We start from the raw sequence: 22,432 nt of genomic DNA on the forward strand, positions 1-22,432 counted from the left end.
AGTTGAAAGAGTTAGAAATCTAAAAACAATATTAGAAAACAAACCATTTCTAAGAGATAATTGTAACATTTGTATTTCATACTGAAATTAATTCTCAGTTTTAAATGATTAACGTTAACCAAACACGGGTAAATTTCAGATTTACGTCCTATCAATTCTAGAAGCTAAAAGTGAGGTCACCTATTGGATAAGTTCAAATTTCTGAGGAAGAAAATGTAATCAATCTTTTTAAAGGTTAAAATTTTCAATTAATAATTATTTTCACTGCTATTCCGATAATTTTTATACATTTTAAATAAACCATGAGGTTCATTTTTATTGTTTAAAGAACTGAAATTGAAACCTAGATGGCTGAATATGGAACAATATGTAAATAAATTAGCTTCTATGAATAGGGTTGCATATGAAGATTAATGCCTATTTTCTTCTGGTATTTGATTGAATGGCACTATGAAGGGAAATTTTGCTACATACAGTTTCACCTCCAGTTTTTCACTGCTAAATTCAAACAAGAATCCTATTCAATTTGAGATCAATGAAGGTTCATATTAATGAAAAAATGTAATAGTGTTGAAAGTGTAGATATTGGAGAACCATATAATGTAGACGCTCCAACGATGGCGTAGCCGATAACCCCTCATATTTTTAGAAGGTTTTAGGTTAGGTTAGTTGATGGTTGAAAGGGCTTTGATGAGTGAATAAGAAGAAAGAGACAACATTACGAGGTGTGGTTGTTAAATAACGACACCGACGCTGCTACAGAAGAACTCTGCATGCGCCAAATCCTAACGACCTGCACAGCTGTACAGCGTAAAGCCTTCTCTTTCGATTGCAGCGTCTCACTTGTTTGTAGAGAAATCTGTCTGACCGGAACCGTCGTTTGTGTAAGAGGTGTTAGTTTCGTTTTACTGAAAACATGATACTACACATGTAGTAGAGCAACGAATTGTCGTGAAATTTCACATCAAAACTTGATAAAACCGCACCGAAACTTATCTTTTATTAAAATAAGTTTATGGTGATGAATGTTAATTACGTGCGCGAGTTTTTGTGTGGTTCAATCGTTTTCAAGATGGCCGAGTAGACGTCGAAGATGATGATCGCCCAGGTCGCCCTTCCACGTCCAAAACGGATGAAAATATCGATTATAATTAATCAACATTACTACCGGTGAGGTGCTTGCTCAACTCTGTGAAAGAGTTGGAGAACCGGCTCACACTGTATTGTCTGTCAAGACGTTTCAATAGAAGATCCCCGTTTTAGGCCATCCGCCTTATTCGCCTGACCTGGCCCCATGTGACTTTTATCTGTTCCCTAAAGTCAAATCGGCATTAAAAGGATCACGATTTCAGTCCGTTGAAGCTGTGAAAGAAAAAGCGGGACGCGTCATGCAGGAGCTCACAGAAAAAGACTTCCAGCCCGGTTTCGAACAATGGTAAATTCGCGTGGAGCGTTGTAGGGATAGGGGAGGGGTGTATAATGAAGGTGATAGTAACTAAATATGTATAAATTTAAAATAAAATGTTTTATGGCAATAGTATCGTTATTTAATAGCCACACCTCGTATGAAATGGAACGAAATTTTTTTGGCAGACCCATTATAATTTAAGTTTGAATGTCCTCATGGGATAGTCTTTAGCAAAGTATGAAAATAGAAAGAATAAAGAATTCAACAAGAACTAAAATAGAACAGATGGTCCTGCATTAAATGAACTCTGTTTCAGACTTATCTCTCTTAGATTTATAACAGAAACAATAAAATTATCTCTAACAATGCCATCGCGATATCTACATCATCAAAATTCTCCTTATTTGCCACAAAAGTTTACAAAAAAAAAAAAGAAAAAAAAAAGTTAAACTGAAGACACCAAAATGATAGCAATAAGAATACATAAAAAGTATAATCGATTTATGTGCGCCAGTCGTTGGCAACTGGTTTTCGTCTCTCGTCCGGAGGGTGGCGCCGTTCAGATTGCTGTCACAACACGACTTGCTCGAGGGTGGAGAAGGCAGTCTAGTGAATTGTGGCAATACAGAAGTTTAGGATGTGGAAACTGGATTTTTTTTTCCTCCATTTTCTTTCTAAACACATTCCACTATCTCATCCAAACTGTCTTATTTATTTTAAAAAGTAACATTTCTAACAATGCGATTTCTCTTATTCTTAGTTTTAGCCATTTGTGATAAAAATGTTATAGTTTTTCTTTTTATTTATTTGAATATACTATATTATGTGAATAATGGATGTTTAGAATAATTTAATCTATTACACTGGATTGAATCATAAAACAATACATTTGTTCGATATTCGATATTATATTGATATTCAATCGATATCGATATTCAATAATATATTGTACGATAATTTAGTTCTCTTTTCTTTTAAGTTTAACTGCTTTCACTTGGTCTGCCATAAGATGTTTATTAAAACTGTCCGGTAGGACAGTTGTATAAGGGTTGATCGTCAAAAAGTGCACGAAAAAGCGTAACGTTGAAAAAGACCCAACTTTGACAATTTTTTTCTCTTTTTCTACTAAAGATAAAATTCCCAAATTTTCTTTAAAATATGGGGCAAATCCTCCTTTATAGCTGTAATTTTTTTGCAACAACCCAGATCTAATAGGTTTCGAGAAAAAAGTTGCCGAAAATGAGCAAAAACGGCTTTTTCAAAAAATGTTCTTGTTCTTGTTCTTCTTGTTGTTGTTGTTGTTGTTGTTGTTGTTGTTGTTCTTGTTACCTTTTTTGTAAACAACGTACAGCCTAAACGCGCGAACCGATTTTCATGAATGAGGTGTCATTCGATTCGGAATTTTATGTAGATGTGCCTTTTGGGGGTCTCGACCCAGTACATCGAATGGGAGAGGAGTTAGCCCCCTTTATGTAAGGCCCCCTCCAAAATTATTATTACTAATTACTCTGTAAATCTTGGCCCGATTTTGATAAAATTTGGTAGGATGATAGGGTTAGGGCTCCCCTACGTAACATTAAAGCGGCGATCAGCTCTTACACTTGTTAAGGGGAAGTATAGGAATCGTTTCAAATTATCGACACGTGAACCGATTTTCATGAATGAAATGTCATTCGAATCGAAATTTTGTACAGATTTGCACTTTAAAAGTCTCGACGCTGTGCCTCATAAGGAGGAGAGTTTGCCCCACCCAAATAAGGCCCTTTCTAAAACTATTATTACCAATATTTCTATAACGCTTAGTCCAATTTTGATAAAATTCAGCTCGAATAAGTGGTTAAAGCTCCTCTACATTGCTGATGCTCTTGCACCTACTAAGAGGAAGTACTGCAATCGTTTAAATTATCAATGAGTGAACCGATTTAAATCAATGAATTGTCGTTCGATTAAAAAATCTTTGCCTCTTTGCCTAGAAGTTCTGCAATCGCAGTTTATTTTTCTTACTCCTCTTAAAAGGAAGTAATGAAATCGCAGTTTAATTTTGCTATTCACGCACAAGTACCTTCCTATGTTATTCAAAACGCTTTTTCAAAAAAAGTTGTTACTGAGGATGGTTTGGGGGACCTTAACGATAATCATTCTTTAAAAAGATCTCTCTAGTGGTAGTTACGGTTCCGACTTACCATCTTATCAGGTTATAATGATAGAATTGCTTATTCCAAATTTAAAAAAATCTGTAAAGCAGATATGTAACTTTGTAAAATAGACAAAAAGGAAAATCTATCCAAAAGGTACAAAAATCTCTTTAACAAAAACTTACAGTTTAAAATGTTAAGTATAAGGGTTGATTAAACGCCAAAAGGTACACAAATCAGCAAGCACCCAACATTTCATTAATTCTTCATTAATATTTAAGTAATTTTACTGCATTAATATTCATTAATATTTTTTAGAATTTATTAGATGTCACAGACCCTTATGCTGCTGGCCACTTCATTTATAATATTTTTTTGTTATAATTATGATAAATCACACATATGTACATGCATGTTAAAGTAGAAAAAGACAAAGTTAGAGTAGGCTACTGTCTTGAATTCGTCTTACCGAAATATTCGAGAGCACAAATAACACAGAGTTAATAACAAGTAGATTATTCAACAACAATTATTGATTTCTCAATTGTAATTTAATTTAGTCCCCCTAATTTTACTTATAGTAAAATACTGGAATAATTAGCTGTCCTAAAAATATACATATCTTATTTACTTTATATTACATATTACATTTTTTTTTATAAAAAAAAGTTTTGAATTTTTTAGCCTCATAATTTTTTTTTATTTTTTATAACGTTTTTCTTTTTATCCTGTATTTAATAGTTTGATTATTATAAATAACTACATATTACAGTCAATCTACAGTGCTACTTGAACAAATATTTTGTAGACGAAAATGGCCAGCATAAGGGTCTGTGACATCTAATAAATTCTAAAAAATATTAATGAATATTAATGCAGTAAAATTACTTAAATATTAATGAAGAATTAATGAAATGTTGGGTGCTTGCTGATTTGTGTACCTTTTGGCGTTTAATCAACCCTTATACTTAACATTTTAAACTGTAAGTTTTTGTTAAAGATGAATTATTAAATCTGTGTAGCTACCTCATTTGAATTGTCACAGACTTGATAAAGTCAGATTATATAAAACTAAAACGTTTTCCTTTATCAGAAAATAGAATAAAACCAAGATCTTTAGGCAAAGGATAAGATAGTTCCTTCAGCCTTGGAAGAAATAAATTCAGTGTAGATCAGTAGTAAATAATTTGTGAAAGTGTAAACATTGACAACAAATGACGCCAGAAAGTGTTTTGTTCAGTTCACCAACCCCTGTAATTGCTGTCCAGATCCTGCCTTTTCCCTTATTTTTTTATTGCCCATCTCACTATCCTTAAACCAATCTAAATTAAATTAATACAACACCTTATTCGGTACAAGATTCACGTACTACTCGTTCTAAAGTAGATCATGGTAAGTTAAACATTTACTTGAAAGGCTATAAAAGAAGCTTTCAATCTAGTGGTAAGCTTTATTGTCAGTAGGAAATTGAAATTGGAATCGCATAATATTTTTTATTTAAATAGATTGTGTTTCTCTGTCAGGAATTAAAAAACTTTTATTGAACTTCTCAGTCTTTAAAGCTTCTTTAAAAAAAAGAGTTCACAAACAATAGTCTTTGCATTTTTCATCCTTTATTTTGCAAAGCTGAGAGGTTTTAAGCAGATTAGGATTTAGTGTAGAACTGAAACGTGCCCGCTTAGCAAAAGAGAAGAACCAAATCTAATTCGGAGATTTATGAGAGGTCGTTGTTCTCGGTTTGGGAAATGGACTCTTTTTATTTTTATCGAAGTAGGGAAATACTTTCCACTCAAATTGAAAACGTCTCAAGTGTTTGAACTGGTTGTAGAGGAGCAAGCTCTAAAGTTATGGAGCATAACTAACTATTAATTCTAATAATCGTATTTGTTTTTTACCAATTTTTCTCTGTTCAGCCAACATTAACTAACGACTCCGTTCTTAAATGCCCACTTAACTTTGTAAGTCTTATTATTTATTGTTCTATGCGCATTCTGTTTCAAGGAACTTATCAATTCATCAAGGCACAACCAAAACATACTGACTATCATAGGCATTCGGTTTCAAGGCAGAAAATATCTTTCAAAGAAACCAAAGTGGTTGCCGTGAACTAGTGGATCTTCTCTGCTGATCATTTTGTTTACCTCCAAACAGTACCAGAAACCGAATATGCTTTCTTTCAAGTCTATCACCCTCAGTAGGCCAAGATCTTTCACCGAAATAACAACCAAAGGATTCACATCTAACGCCCAAATCTTGTGCAACTTTATTGTTTTAAAACTGGTACATAGCTTCTTTTCCTCCTGCAGACGCTGGTGGCCGAAACTTGCCAAAGCATTTTCACAAGTCCTTCTTAGGCATTCTTGCTTCTTCAGTCCTACTGGGCAAATAGCCTTCAACGCCATTAAAAGTAAAGTAAAGCCTATTTCTTTTCAGTTATCCTTTACGACCAACTATCTAATTAGGCGTCGAGGACATAGAGGAATACCAAACATAATTTACTGTAAATTTCTTTTATTAACCATTAAATAAAATGCACGGCCTAGATCATCAATGAAACCCAATAACCACAATACACACAGGGCCGGATTTAGATGAAAAGAGGCCCTAGGCTATTCGACTTATGAGGCCCTTTCACCACCCATTCTTAAGTTTGTAAATTATATGAGAGATAATAAAATACATCACTACTGTGATATACAGGGTGAACCAGTAAGTATTGTCTATAGGCCTACTGTGTGTAGTACATCTGAAGTGGAGTTCAATGACCAATGGCCAACTTCATATTTTTCACTTTTCTTGAGTGTCGTCACTTTAATTTTTTTCCTCCCAAAATCATTACTTTTTTTTGGCAATAAAAATGTTATTACTCAGAAAGTTTTAGTCCGAATTCGATTCTGATAACACGGTTAGAAAGACAGATAAATTTTCTAAAAATTGACACCATCTTGAAGCATAAGTTATTCTCCAAACATCCTCAATCTTCCTCCTGGATACTGGAAAAATAAAAGTAATCGAAGTTTTTAAGAAAACTCATTAGGCCCTTATGTGATCTTTATCAGACCTAGGTGCTGGCACTTGTCTAGTGAGTGGGCTTTCTAACGGTATATCATTTTCCAGGATTCCTTTTATCTTCGTACGAGAAATTACGTTTGTTTTGCAAGAAAACGTGTTCACGAGCACTTAACAGTGTCAGTTATCAAGTTGTTTAATTCATTGAAAACACTTTTAGATGGACCAGTAGTCAATTTTTAAAGTAGATTGTCTTAAAATAAGAAAGTCAAAGGTTACAAATTGCACTTTAAAAATTTACTTCTGATCTCTCTGAAATATTTGAGAAAACGTTAGGAAATATTTTAAGTACTATTTTTATAATAGAAAGTATACTGATTCACCCTGTACATCAATATTTTAAATGTTAATACTTATAATATATGTTATGTTTTTAGAATAGTGTAATTTTAATTTTGCTAACAATTTGAATGTAGGCCCCTCTTGATCTTAAGGCCCTAGGCTGAAGCCTAGTTAGCCTATAGGAAAATCCGGCCCTGAATACACATTAGCTTGGCAGATGTTGCCTCTAACCGCTACAATAGCGCCTTGAATGTAATTATATTGATATTACAATGAAATTTTCAAAATAGAAATGAGATTAACCCTGAAGTGTGTTAAACAAAATCCCCCATCACGACGATAACCTTATCTTTTTCTTATTTATAAATCCTTTTTAACCAGTTAAGCATGGAATTTAATTTTGTAAAAACCTACCACAGTGTGCGGATTTAAAATCAGACAATGACCTATATACACGTCGAACGCAGGGCAAAACAACCAAAAGTTTACAACGTCGTAATAGTCACTGCAAGCGACTTTTTCTGCAATCTCTGGGGGGCTTGAGATTACAGAGCATTCTGTGCTCTTTCAAAAAATCTTGCACCGCTTCAAGTGTGCATTGCTCTAGTTTAACGCAAGAGCTTTTACAAGGTAGAAAAGAGCTTTGAATTCTTGAGCAAAATGAAATCATGCTCGTACTGAGGTCTGAACCTGTATCTAAGGTAAAAGCGGGCATTGCACAAGGGTTGAGAGCTTCTATTTGTGTGCGTAATTCCCCAATCTCTAATGCGGAGACCAAACATGTACCAACCACTTATCATTTGGCTGACTCCCACCGCAGTTCTATTGGTAAGATAAAGGAAACATCCCACCAAATAATATTCTTATTGTATTTTATTAAAATTTCGAGTTTTTATAGTTAATGGCAATTTCATATTTTTCACGATATACATGTCGAACGCACCGAAATAGAGATTTTGGTTAAAGCAGAATTATTATTATTATTATTTTTTTTTTTTATGATTTAAGGCGCGTCAACATCTAAGGTTATTGGCGCCCGGAGCTTTTTCCAGTGCACTGCCGGCCTCCGGACAGTGTTCTCTCATTACAGACAACACTGTCCATCACCGGACAGTGAGCTGTAAGAAGCTCCTAGGAAGAGAAAATCTAAGGGTCAGCTGCTGGATTCGAACCCGGGACCTCCGCGTGGGAGTCCAGTATGCTAACCTCATAGCTAATCCGTTCCCTCAGAATTATTTAACTATAAGAATACACGGAACTAATAATCTTCTGGAACACTTCTATCAATTTTATGTAAAATTTTATTTTTAGCAGATCGTTAATGTTACTGAATTATGTAAATTCACTTTTATTAAGAAATGTTCTAAAGTCTAATTACAAGTCTATGAAAGTTTAATGAACAAAGTCGTAAAGAACTTGTTCTGTTTTGTTGCAGTTGTTTTAACACAGCTTTGAGCTAAAAAGCTAAGTGTAATTTCACTTTGAAGTTGCTTACATAACAAATATGGTTGAATAGATGGGAGCTTTTTACTAGCTTTTTTTTTTATCTTCTATCACTTTGGCAGGCAAATGTAACTGGTCTAAGGAATATTAAATGACGACCTACTTTTAAGGAGAAATAGAGAACTATGAGTTGAAGTTGTTATATTTCATTAAGTAGCTGAACATCTTAAAATCAACTCATTGTCCCAAAAACACATTTGAAAAGAATGCATTAAAGTATTGTGTTAAATTCCTGATTGAGTTTCAGTCTCTTGGAGATGTCGGATTCTTTTCAGTTGTGGTATTCTTTAGACTTACTTATGCAAGAAAAACCTTCTTATAGAAGAACCCGGATAGAATAAAATAATAAAAGAATGTGTAGAAACGAAACAATTTAAAAAAAAATACAATTAAAATATAGTATTGGAGAGGGGGCACCTTTGAACAGTTTTAATTTCTCGCCAAATATTTAAAACATTTATGATTGGTAATTTTCTCCATATTTTGGTGGTAGACCTGTTGTATAATTGACAGAGTTTCCCTTCGTTTTCATTGTTTGGTAAAGTCCAGAAATGAGGAATGTTATATTTTGTAACGTGGAAGTAAAATTTTTGTTGCATCTTTGGAAGTGTATTGTGAAGATTGTAGTGGACAAGGTGTAAGTATTGTTAGTCCATATTAACATTTGGAATTCGTATTTTTAAATCTAGTGTTTACAAAAGTCTATTTGCTTGCAAAAAGTGTTGGATATTATATTTTCTTTTATGGAAGGAGAGGGGCGCACATTTCAACATCACAGTTACAATGTGCCGCCCTACCGACCTGCAAGTTTGTGACTTCGCAGAGAAGGGGAAAGTGGTTCGAACCTACATTAAGAAGCGCAACAAACCGAATATTTTGTTCAAACTTCCTAAACCCATCACACTTAGGGTACAACATCCCTGAACTGAGTCATTCTCGATTTTTGAACTAAATTTCAGTGGTTTAAAAGAGAAAGTAATGTAGTAGTCGAGAGAAATAACTGATAGAAGGTAGATTCAGAGTAAAGTAATATCATTTCTTTCTATTTTATATTGTGTTCAAAGCTACCCCACCAGTGGGGCAGATATTAACATTTGGCACAAAATTTTTAAATTAAAAAAATATAGATATGTACGTAAAGTACCAACTGTTTATTGATATAGATCTGTTAAGAAGACTTGAAAGTTGTAGGAAACCAAATAAAAAGGTTCAATAATACGATTCTGTGCACTCTGTAACAAAAAATGTAAATTCTGTACAAATGTGCCCCCCTCACCACTACATATTTTTCGGAATTCTCTTTAGTTCCTCCAGACAGAGTTCGTATTTATTTAAATTATTTATTTTATACCAAAACAGTGTAGAATTAAACACAAATTAAAGTAATTTACATTTAATGGCTTAAATTTAAAGAAGATCTAGTTACAAAATAATTTATTAAAAAGGATTAATTATAAACTTGTGTAGGAACATGTTGAATAAAGTTTTCATGACGGAAGTCTGCTGTATAAAATTTACACTGCAGAATATAATAACAGAAAACTATTTGTCATAATTTAACAAAAGTTAGATTGCTGAGAGGGAAGCATCCCACGGTGTTATCTGGACAGGACAAGTTCCAACGTTTTCTCTCCAGATAAATATAATAAATTATTTTCCAGTTTTTTATTTCGTTAAAAGTAAAAAGAATTATAATAATAAAAAAAAAACCTCCCATTTTCAGGGCTTTTATTAAACTGCATTATTCTTTATTATTTTTTATGTTGTTCCACTTCTCATAAATTATTTTGAATTGGATCTGTTCAGATGAGGTAGTGAAGAAGCTATTTCTGCTTGGCTCTGACATAAACGGTGTAAAAAGAGATTGCAAAAACCTCTCTGTTCATATCTAACAGTGAGGCATGTTATTTATTGTCAACTATGGCTTTATTTGCAAATTTTTGCTATTTCCTCCAACATTTCTTTGGCCTAGTTTACATGCTATGATCAATCGTACATTTTGTTTGAAACGATAAATCGTATTAAGTTAAACAGAGCGTTTAAATAGCAAATTGTTCTTTTTGTGGAATCGATCATTGTATAGGATGTTTGAAACAAAGGTAATCATTTTATCATTTTGCAAGAATCGATTCGACAATATGGAGTAAGTAAACAAAGCTGTTATTTATCGTACTGCCTTTTGCTATGTAGAATTAAAGCATATGTATTATTAATTATATGTATCAAATGTAAGGGAATTACTATAATATGGAATATAAGTATACATAAGTATTGTGTTTTATGAGTAAAATAAAATAATTAACTTCATTATCGACAAAAAGTACATTGCTAGGCTTTTGGGGTAACCTTACGTGAAGGAACAGGCCTGTTATCAGCTTACTCAGAAGGCATCATCCAATGTCCTAGACTCATCCACAGTGCCACTGAAGAATGGAGAGGTTAATTTACAAGGTTCACTTCAGTTCGGTGAATGTTTAGTCTCAGATTCTGTAAGTGAGGAATGTGTGGACATATTACGTAAACGGAGACATGGCCTTCACAATCTTCGATAGTAGCAGATGGGCAGCTAAAAAACAGAGAAGGGAATTGGAAATTGGCTGGGAAACGATAGCGCCTTCTAGATCATGCTTTTCCAAATTGCTGGTCAGGGCAATTATATCGAGATGGTGTTACGACTCAATTAAGCAGTGAGTGGATCCTGTGATATTAATGTGGATCGAGAGGAGTAGAGGTACATTCAAGACAAAATCCTGAAGAAAGAATCCCAAGACGGGTATTCAAGCCTTTCAAAGAGGTGCCTTTGATAACAATTGCAGTTAGCTGTAAGCTGATCAGCCATACGAAGATATATTTTCCTTTCAGTAAAATCTATTGAGTCGTAATGTTATCTTTATGTACGATAGTAAGAGAAAGTAATGGTGGACAATAATTGATGGAAATTAATAATACAGCATTATGAAACAAATTGGCCGAAGACAATGTTTAAATGACAAACGATTTTATTGGGGTGATTACTTAAAAGCGAGAAATAATAAGTTTTCTTTTCAACCAATGATAAGAGGCAATTCTTTCTCTAACTGAAGTCATAAAAGTCATAAAACTATTTAATGAAATTCAGCCATCTGAAAGAAAGATGGCCCGAGATATGAAAATTTGTTTTTATAAATGTAAGTATAGCAAAGTCGATTTTTAAAACCTAATTTCACTCAGTAAGTAATATCCTTCTTACTACCTAAAAATTTTATTAAACAGTACAACAAATTTTATTAAATTTAACAACAGAAACAAATTAGTAGGAAACATAAATTTCACTAACAATTTACAGAAAATAAATAATAGCTAATGTATGACAGTAAGTGAGCCTCGCAGCCACTAGACTGCGGTATATACACACATGTGAATGGTGAAATATGTTTACAGTCTTTTGAAAGAGAAAAATACTAGTCTGTATTTGCTTACATTTTTTTTTTGGGCCGACATAACATTACAGCTTGGCAAAGAATGATATTTTATGCCACTTTTATACTGCTAACGACCAAAATATAAATAAGGATATTTTAATGCGGCCGTATAAAACAAGAATATCATTGAATTATAGAATTAGGTGATTTTTAAAGTTTGTGAAAAATAGAAATAGATCTATTTGATAAATTTACGTATTTTATTTGATATAATGCCATTTTCCTTTGTCGTTTGCAGAGTGTATTCTAACGAGGACCATCATATCAAAAGGTATTACCATAATGAGCTGGGAAAATCGTATTTCATTTTTCTTTCTCTCTTTTTGGAATTATAAAATATTCTTTACCAATATTAATATAATTTAAGAAACAACCTGCAATGTAATGAGCATTTACATTATTCAGACTCTCTTTAATTTTTAATGTAGATCTTTTTGCTCTTTCTGCGAAGTATTAGTGTATTTTAATTATTTATTTAGCTCAAAATTATTGAATTTTAGGGCAATATTTACATACACAAGAGTGACGAATTTTTATCAATAATTCACTTACTATTGCTTTCAACTGTGTGCCGTAAGCACTTGTAGCTTCTGAGACAATTCAATTTAGTTTTTTAGGTCTTGTCAGATAGCGAATTTTCAGCCTGCGCCTGTTGAACTTAAAAACGATTAACAGGTGCATCAGGTTCAATAACAATGAAAAGATAGATTCATTTGGTCCTCACAAAAAATAGTAAAAACCTGTTTTAGAATGCAGAAAAGGAAAAAATACAAAAAACAGAAATTAGAACGAAAATGTTAGGTCAGTGGCTGTCACCCAAAACTATGTAGGAATGTTGCAGTAACATGTTCTTTTAGAGGCCCTAAAAGAATGTCTTCTTTAGCTTGTATTGTTGCTGCATCGAAATAAAGACGATGTAAACATGTCTAGAACAAAAAGGCAAACTGTGGCAGCGACATGGACACGGCCGTGTGTTGTACGAGAATACGTTTACGTAACGGGTTATATTTTTTATATAAAATATTTTTATTTATGTATTTAGGATGAAATCAAGGAAACAAATAATTACTGTGTTACAATATAACTTTATTAATTATAGGTCTGTGATACGAAAAGTACGACACAAATGGCATACAAGATTCATCGAGATTTCTGGTCGTAGTGAAACGTGCACTAGCTGCTGCCCAATGTGTCTTCATAATCGACGATCGAACACAATCTATGCTTATACAGTCCGTTGTCGATGTAGAAGCGATTTCATCATCCACATGCATAATTTCAACCGCCCCAGCTGCAGATGTACTGACACCGTCGTTGATCCGCTCGGCCGCATTCATTCTTTACAACAAAGAATAGCATAGATTGAATCGGTCATATGGTGTTTTATTATTACCATTCGATTGTTCTTGAGAAGCCCTTTCCAGCCGTTTACGATCTCTGTATTTGGTTTTGGCTTTTCGACGCGTATAGACCGACATTATATATTTTTGATAATATTTGTTTATTCTAACACCTTATTATATTCACTGTCACTATTTTAATGTTTTATATTCAATCGATAGATAGTGACGACAGCTGACGATTAAAACTTAAACGAACATCGTAGCTTCTCCGAGCCAAAAGTTATACTAATTCCAAATCTCGATACGCAGCAAAATGATCTCAAAATGGCGGCGCTTCCCCCTACACCGCGCGCGATGCGTCACAGTCCTCGCTTATCGTAACGAATTCTTTGATCCTTTAGCTATCCAGTGGTCTAATTTAATTTTGGATGTAGACGATAGATTCGAAACTATAATGCCAAACTGTATCCCCCGATTTTGTTATCATTAGGTTTTTTGGATTGCCTCCATATGATAGCAAATTTAAAGACGTATTCACGTCAAAAGCGGCTCACACCGATCTGAAATTCCTGGATTACAACCTAAGCTGGAACCTTTAATTTAAAACAACTCAGTAATTGCAATACAAAACACTTAGCCAATGTTTACTTTATCTCTTAACACTAACCACCAAAACAACTTCAAAAGATCTCTTTTGTAATTGAAGAATCATAATCTAAATATATTAAATTCTTTGACTGACTTTTTCTACATAAATCCTCTTGCTAAAAACTATTTCACATAATTCTTTCCATCGTTTAAGACGCCGTGGCTTTCTCCGATGATAATATAACAAACTCCATTAAAAGAATTGCCCAGTGGACAGGTTCGGTACATCAGCTGATCCAACGAAGACAACTACTTACATCAGAATCACTGTTTACAATTTTTCAGTAGATTTTGAATAACTAATAAACAAAAAAGTGTTCATTTTACTGCCCAAATAAAGTGCCTTGTTCGTAACATTTTATGTTGGCTGCAATTATATTTCAACTACAAAACACATGTGAATAATACAATAATTCAATTAGTGGCTCCCAGTATTGTGAATAATATCCGATTTTATTATAGCTTTGTTAATTAAGCCTTGAGATTTTCAGTTCCATCTTATTTGAATATTCCAAATCAATACTTTCCAGTTTGTTCTTATAACTAATTCTATCTTCTAGTTTCTACATTAGCTTTAAACAATTATTGTTGAGCTTTTATCGTAACTAAATTGATATTTGATATCATTTAATAAAGTGTTCAGGCTCCTTTAATAGCCTTCGATATTTGATACATTCTGTTCTTGCAGAAACAATTTATGTTACAAAGTGGTTTCGCTTGATACCCAGTAAAATGAATATTTTTATTTTTCTGTTATTAGGCGTAAATAATTCTCTTTTTTTAAGACTCAGTTTATAATGATTATTCATTTCATTAGGAAGAAAATTGCATAATAATTTTAAAAAACTAATAATAATAAACAAATATTTTTCCACTTATCTTTAGGTTAATTTGAGTAACATTATACTTCAGATTGCCGTCAGATAAATGTTCGGATGAAGCACGGATACATATTAATTTGGAATTCACACACAAGATTGAATAGAATGGAAACCATTAGAACCAGTTCAACCGAACAATTAGTAGTTTGGCGTTTCTCAAAATAATCTAACATTCATGGCATTAATCGAAGCACTTTGAGACCTTACGTCAAATCCCAAAATAGCTTTAAAATCACTAATTGAACTCCTTTACTTTGCCTGCTCCAAAGTAAGAAACATTTCTCACGTATTATGCTTTTAGTGAGAGATTTAGGTGGCTGTGCAGGTAATATGTGTAATAAGAGGTTATATTTACATTAGTATCACTTTTCCTAAAGTCGGTAGTAAGGTTGGAAGAGGCGTTTGAATTAATTTGTGCTTTCCAAAACAGACATGGCTGGTAAGAAATTGAGTTGAAGAAGTGCTGCAGAGCACGAGTCATATTGTAATTTTTAAAAATGTTTTGTGGATAGTGGCTTAGTTTACTGTATTTCTGATGAATTTTAAACTGAGTTTAAAAAAGAAGGATTTCAGCAGGTATTGAGAGTATATATTTACGGTTTTCATTGGTGTCATTCAAAGCTACTGCCTGTTGGAAGAAATGGCAGGGAGACTTCAGTGAATCTGGCAATGCTAGAGACTTGGAACAAGCCGTGTATAGATCTCCTTAACAAAAACTTACAGTTTAAAAAGTTAAGTATAAGGGTTGATTAAACGCCAAAAGGTACACAAATCAGCAAGTACCCAACATTTCATTAATACTTCATTATTATTTAAGTAATTTTACTGCTTTAATTTTCATTAATATTTTTTAGAATTTATTAGATGTCACAGACCCTTATGCTGGCCATTTTCATCTACAAAATATATTTTCAAGTAGCACTGTAGATTGACTATAATATCTATTTTATTTATAATAATCAAACTATTAATTACAGGTTATAAAGAAAACGTTATAAAAAATAAAAAAAAATTATGAGGCTAAAAAATTCAAAACCTTTTTTAAAAAATGCTTACACCAACATACATCAATGATTTTGTTTATTTTATTTATTTATTTTTATTTTTAAATAAAAATTGTCGGTTTAAGTTCATTCTTCGATTAAAGTAATTGTTATTTTATGAAGTAGTCAAACGTTTATAATAATAGGTAATAATTATCTGGCTTTATCGCAAATAATATAGTTTTCTTCAATTACATTCTCAATCTAGGTATTCATACCACAATGTTGTATATGTGTAATATAAAATGAATAAGATATGCATATTTTTAGGACAGCTAATTATTCCAGTATTTTACTATAAGTAAAATTAGGGGGACTAAATTAAATTACAATTGAGAAATCAATAATTGTTGTTGAATAATCTACTTGTTATTAACTGTGTGTTATTTGTGCTCACGGATATTTCGGTAAGACGAATTCAAGACAGTAGCCTACTCTAACTTTGTCTTTTTCTACTTTAACATGCAAGTACGTATGTTATAAGTGATTTATCATAATTGTAACAAAAAAATATTATAAGAAGTGGCCAGCATAAGGGTCTGTGACATCTAATAAATTCTAAAAAATATTAATGAAAATTAAAGCAGTAAAATTACTTAAATATTAATGAAGTATTAATGAAATGTTGGGTACTTGCTGATTTGTGTACCTTTTGGCGTTTAATCAACCCTTATACTTAACTTTTTAAACTGTAAGTTTTTGTTAAGGAGATTTTTGTACCTATTGGATAGATTTTCCTTTTTGTCTATTTTGCAAAGTCACATATCTGCTTTACAGATTTTTTTTAAATTTGTAATACGCAATTCTATCATTATAACCTGATAAGGTGTTAAGTCGGAACCGTAACTACCACTGGAGAGATCTTTTTAAAGAATGATTATAGTTGCGGTCCCTAAACCATCTTCAATAACAATTTTTTTAAAAAAGCGTTTTGAATAACATAGGAAGGTATTTGTACGTAAATAGCAAAATTAAACTGCGATTTCAGTACTTCCTTTTAAGAGGAGTAAGAAAAATAAACTGCGATTGCAGTACTTCTAGGCAAAGAGGCAAAGATTTTTTAATCGAACGACAATTCATTGATTTAAATCGGTTCACTCATTGATAATTTAAACGATTGCAGTACTTCCTCTTAGTAGGTGCAAGAGCATGATGGCATTTCACAGCCACGTAGAGGAGCTTTAACCACTTATTCGAGCTGAATTTTAACAAAATCGGACTAAGCGTTATGGAAATATTGGTAATAATAGTTTTAGAAAGGGCCTTATTTGGGTGGGGCAAACTCCCCTCCTTATGAGTCACAGTGTCGAGACTTTTAAAGTGCAAATCTGTACAAAATTTCGATTCGAATGACACTTCATTCATGAAAATCGGTACACGTGTCGATAATTTGAAACGATTGCTATACTTCCCCTTAACAAGTGTAAGAGCTGATTGCCGCTTTAATGTTACGTAGGGGAGCCCTATCCCTATCATCCTACCGAATTTTATCAAAATCGGGCCAAGATTTACAGAGTAATTAGTAATAATAATTTTGGAGGGGGCCTTACATACATGGGGCTAACTCCTCTCCCATTTGAGGTACAGCGTCGAGACCCCCAAAAGGCACATCTACATAAAATTCCGAATCGAATGACACCTCATTCATGAAAATCGGTTCACGCGTTTAGGCGCTACGCAGTTTACAAAAAAGGTAACAACAACAACAAGAAGAAGAAGAAGAACAATTTTTGAAAATGTTGTTTTTGCGCATTTTTCGCATCGTTTTTTTCGAAAACTAATAAATCTATGTTATTACGAAAAAATTACAGTTATAAAGGAGGATTTGCCCTATATTATAAAGAAAATTTGGGAATTTTATCTTTTATAGAAAAAGAGAAAAAAATTGTCAAAGTTGGGTGTTTTTCAACGTTACGCTTTTTCGTGCAGTTTTTGACGATCAACCCTTATACAACTGTCCTACCAGACAGTTTTAATACTCTCTACTCTAAAAAGAGTTCTCCGCATTGTGTCTTCAATAAACACATTTGTGAAAGAGAAATAAAACATCAGAGAAGTAGGTGAATTAGAGGAACAAAGAACGGTGTTTCCAAGCTAAGAGATTTTATTGAAAAGAAAGTATTTTCTCTGGGATAGAATTAAGAGTTTTTATTAAAAGGTTTATGATAAGATAAACTTGTGTGGCCAGCTAATTTCACAAAAATTGGAAGGAGAATCAGTCTAGCCGAAAGGGCAGTGATTAAGCTGAGGAAATGGTGCATCATTACTAAAGTCTGTGAGACCTAGAGTTTAGTTTGTTAGGTAGTGGTACAATGTCAACGAAATGCTTTGGTGATCTGAAACTCAAGTGAAAAGATTTGAACAGCTGCTCGGGGCAATTTCAGGTAGGCCAACTGGCCATCCTCTACTTAGACTTAGTTTATATGTATGTTCCTTTTGTAGCCGAACTGATAACACTCACATTGAAGCAAAAATATTAGAGAGGCAAGAAATCCTTGATGGGCCTATTGCCTTGTATTAAGAGCCGATGATTGTAAAACTCTACGCACGAAGAAGTCACGTGAGTAAATCGCATAAAATTGTTATTATGGCAACGCCAACATGCAGTTTATTGATAACATTAACAGCTCATAATAATTCCAATTTAATAACCCATAAGGACTTTAAACTGCGTCTAGATAAGTGGACATATTTACGGGCAAATAAAAAAAATAAATATATCGTCTTCAGTTCACACAGTTCGCCTTTATCTTTAAAATTATTTTCCTATAATACTGCACATAAAGATAGTGCAGCTCACAGTACACTTGGTAATGGTTAGGAAGAATGATTTTTTATCCAAGATTAAATCTTACTTGTCAACATCATTTTCTACTTGTTCTAGAAAAAGTTATAAAAAGTGTAAATATAAAATTTTAAATTTTTCGGAATAGCTTTGCATAAAAAGAAACTATTTCTTATTTGCTGAAGAGTTAGAGGATTCAGCTCTTGGCACTTTTCAACAACCAGCCTAAAAATAAGTTATTCATTTTTAAACTTCTTTTTTGCTGAGGCTTCTCCTTACAGCATCTGATCAAGTATCAATACAATAATTTAAGAGGACCATTCGTGAATCGAATTCTCATTAACATTTGGTTACCAGATCATAAAAGTTTTGTTAAATGCAATAAGAAATATAATCCTGAATGTTATTGCAGGAATTGTACCAAAGATTTCTGCACTAAACGTGTAAAATGGTTCTTATTTACAATAAATGTGTTCCATACAATAATTGAGCTGTTATTTTTGAAAGTGGTATAAGTCCAATTTTTAAAAAAAATGAGTTAATGGTAATTTCAGTAAGCTATAGACACATACTTTCCATATTTATAATCCTACATTCAATGGAGTACGATTTTTTTGAAAGAGGAATAAGTCCATTTCTAATAATTATAATTAAAACAACCTTCTTATTGCAATTATTTTTGATTATTGGTACTTTAGTGTACGCTGCTCGTTAGCAGATATTATGCTAACTGTAAAAGAAAAATAAGTTTAAAATATCATTTTTTGCTTTAAGGATCTTAACGAAGTAATTTTCATTTTCATATTTTTAATACAACTGAAATTTAAAAAAAGTAAACTTGGTTATTCGTGTATTTAAATGTCTTCATTTTAATTATTACTTTTTACAGAAAAACCCATTTCAGTAAAGCTATAATGTCTATAAAAATATGGACTTATATTTACTCCTGTTTTTATTTCTTGTAATATGTTATTTTTGAAAGTGGTATAAGTCCAATTGGAGCTAAAAATAATAGTTTATTTTTTTAAGAATTGTAATAATTATTATTTCATAATAAAATTTAAAAGATGTATAGTGTTAATAACATCACTTGAATAGATTAAGGTTTACGAATATTTTTAAATTAATTCAAATGCAAAACCTTAAATATCTCGATATATGGAAAAATGGACTTACGAGGGTCGTTTGAAAAGTCCGTGCAAAAATAAAAACTACTTAATTTTTTGGGGTAAACCTTTTTTATTTTTCAACATAGTCTCCTTTTAGGCTTATACACTTCGTCCAACGCTGCTCTAGTTTGTTGATCCCTTCCGAATAATAGGATTTGTCCAAGTCTGAAAAATAGCCATTCGTTTCTGCAATCACCTCCTCGTTTGAATAAAATCTTTTTCCCGCCAGCCATTTCTTCATATTGGGGAACAAATAGTAGTCCGAGGGAGCCAAGTCTGGAGAATAGGGGGGATGTGAAACGAGTTGGAACCCTATTTCCATTAATTTTGCGACCACAACTGCTGAGGTGTGAGCTGGTGCGTTGTCGTGATGGAAAAGGACTTTTTTGTGGGCCAATCGTGGGCGTTTTTCTTGCAGCTCGGTTTTCAAACGGTCCAATAACGATGAATAATATGCACCTGTAATAGTTTTACCCTTTTCTAGATAGTCGATGAGGATTATTCCTTGCGAATCCCAAAAGACAGTCGCCATAATCTTTCCGGCCGAAGGAACGGTCTTCGCCTTTTTTGGCGCAGATTCCCCCTTGGTAACCCATTGTTTAGATTGTTCTTTGGTCTCAGGAGTGTAGTGATGTATCCATGTTTCAGTGACGAAACGACGCTTAAAGTCCTGCGGATTCTTCTGGAACAGCTGCAAACCGTCCTTGCAACACTTCACACGATTTCGTTTTTGGTCAAGCGTGAGCAATCGCGGCACCCATCTTGCGGATAGCTTTGTCATGTCCAAATGTTGATGCAAAATATTATGTACCCGTTCATTCGAGATGCCCACAGCACTAGCAATCTCACGCACCTTCACTCTTCTGTCATCCATCACCATATCATGGATTTTATCAATGATTTCTGGAGTAGTAACCTCAACAGGGCGTCCAGAACGTTCAGCGTCACTTGTGCCCATATGGCCACTCCGAAAATTTTGAAACCACTTATAAACTGTACTAATCGAAGGTGCAGAGTCACCATAATGTTTATCAAGCTTCTCTTTAGTCTCCTGAGGCGTTTTGCCTTTCATAAAGTAGTGTTTAATCAACACACGAAATTCCTTTTCGTCCATTTTTTGAAAATCACTCGACTTCCTCGATTCAAACGAATGCCAAACACAAAGAAATAGACCGATCTGGCTGAAACTTGGTGTGTGTTCTTCCAAGAAATGCTACTAACTAAACATAATCTCGATACGCGCCAGTGGTGCTATCTCTCTGACTTTGCACGGACTTTTCAAACGACCCTCGTATAACACTTTCAAAAATAACAGCTCAATTCATACTTTTCACATATTTTCATACCTTTAGAAATACCTTTCTATGGCTTGGAGACATAAATTATTAAGAAAACGTTCTTTGAATAAGTATTCGTAAATAATATTCTGATTTTTTGCTTGGTTTAAGATTTTTGCAACTTATTTTGAGACATGCTTATCTGTTACTGATGATTTCTGATCTAAAGTTATTAAGAGAATTCTTTGAAGTAGATGCGAAAGCACTGAGTTCGAATCTGGATTTATTTAGAGTGAAGATATGAGAAATTTAAAGTAAAGCAATACATAGTAAAGATATGGACGTTATTCTTGATGGGAAAAATAAGTTTACTTTATTATTTTTTTAAATAGTGTAAGGTCTTTGGAAGAGGTCAAATAAAATAAAATAAAACTCCTAAAGGAAAGGGAAGGGTGGGGACGCCACCGACGCTCAGAATATCTTAAATGATTGAGACAAATACAATAAAATTTTATATTGAACTTGCATGACAGATTGGGAGGATCATGATCCAGGACATAATGACTTACTTAAAATAAACTGACAATGTTTCGACTTACTTAGATTAATCAAACTTAATTGGCATAACATTAACAATTAATTGACATGACAATAACACTTGGTATGTGCACAACTTGATTCTGTATAAAATGACATATAGACAGTTGATTCACACAACACAGGTCAGGCTGACCCACGCTTAGAACGCCATCTTGGCGGGCGGACAGCAGAAAAGAACAAAGATGTACACTTCCTTTACAGTGACCAGTTGAGAAGCCCAAAGGGCAACTGAACAGAAGCCTTGCACTGGCCACCATCCCCACCACGTCCAAACAACCAATGCTGCCAACGGACAATTGTCGCTCAAAGAAAATTCTGGTCAAGGGGGGCCGCAACTCCTTGCGAGGATCCAACAAATAGAAAGGAGCACAATAAACCTATCACCAACAGTGAGAGAAAATAAAGTTTTCCTCATTACAATTTACAAGAATTTGCTTAAGCATGTAAAGATGAGTTTAACCTGCATCTAATTATCATCCTTGACAGCATCACTAAGTCACCTCTTTTTCTTTTCAAGTTTCACATCAAAAAAAAAAATGCTTGTCTATCAAAGAAGCTAAGAAAAAATTGTAAAAGTAATTTCATTGTATCGTTTAATAGATTAGGTTGGTTTAATAACACACAAAAAATTAGGTCAACATGAGGTTATAATGTGAAGGTTTTTGGTAATGAAAACATTGGAACAAAAAGGAAAATAAGTAATTAATGAACTTTATAAATAGGTACTTTATTCTTTGTAATCAATAAAATCAAGTTGATGGACATATATTGTAATTGATTTATGATGATAATTTCATGTAAATATTGATTGCAAGTAATCATACTAAC

General features: G+C 33.1%; 1 protein-coding gene and 1 long non-coding RNA gene across 4 annotated transcripts in view; one reads left to right on the plus strand and one right to left on the minus strand.

The window, feature by feature from the left end:
• Nucleotides 1–22,432, minus strand: part of LOC141447142 (uncharacterized) — a 188,989-nt gene that overhangs the window by 46,514 nt on the left and 120,043 nt on the right. The gene's annotated exons all lie outside the window — the stretch shown is intronic.
• LOC141447117 (uncharacterized) lies at nt 15,056–21,555 on the plus strand. The gene is made up of 3 exons (XR_012454149.1): nt 15,056–15,169; nt 18,216–18,333; nt 21,176–21,555. It is a non-coding gene; the product is annotated as an uncharacterized lncRNA (long non-coding RNA).

The sequence above is a fragment of the Rhodnius prolixus genome, unplaced genomic scaffold, assembly GCF_049639745.1.
Source record: "Rhodnius prolixus isolate KJV_2025 unplaced genomic scaffold, Rpr scaffold_7, whole genome shotgun sequence".
In the NCBI taxonomy this organism is placed as follows: Eukaryota; Metazoa; Arthropoda; class Insecta; order Hemiptera; family Reduviidae; genus Rhodnius; species Rhodnius prolixus.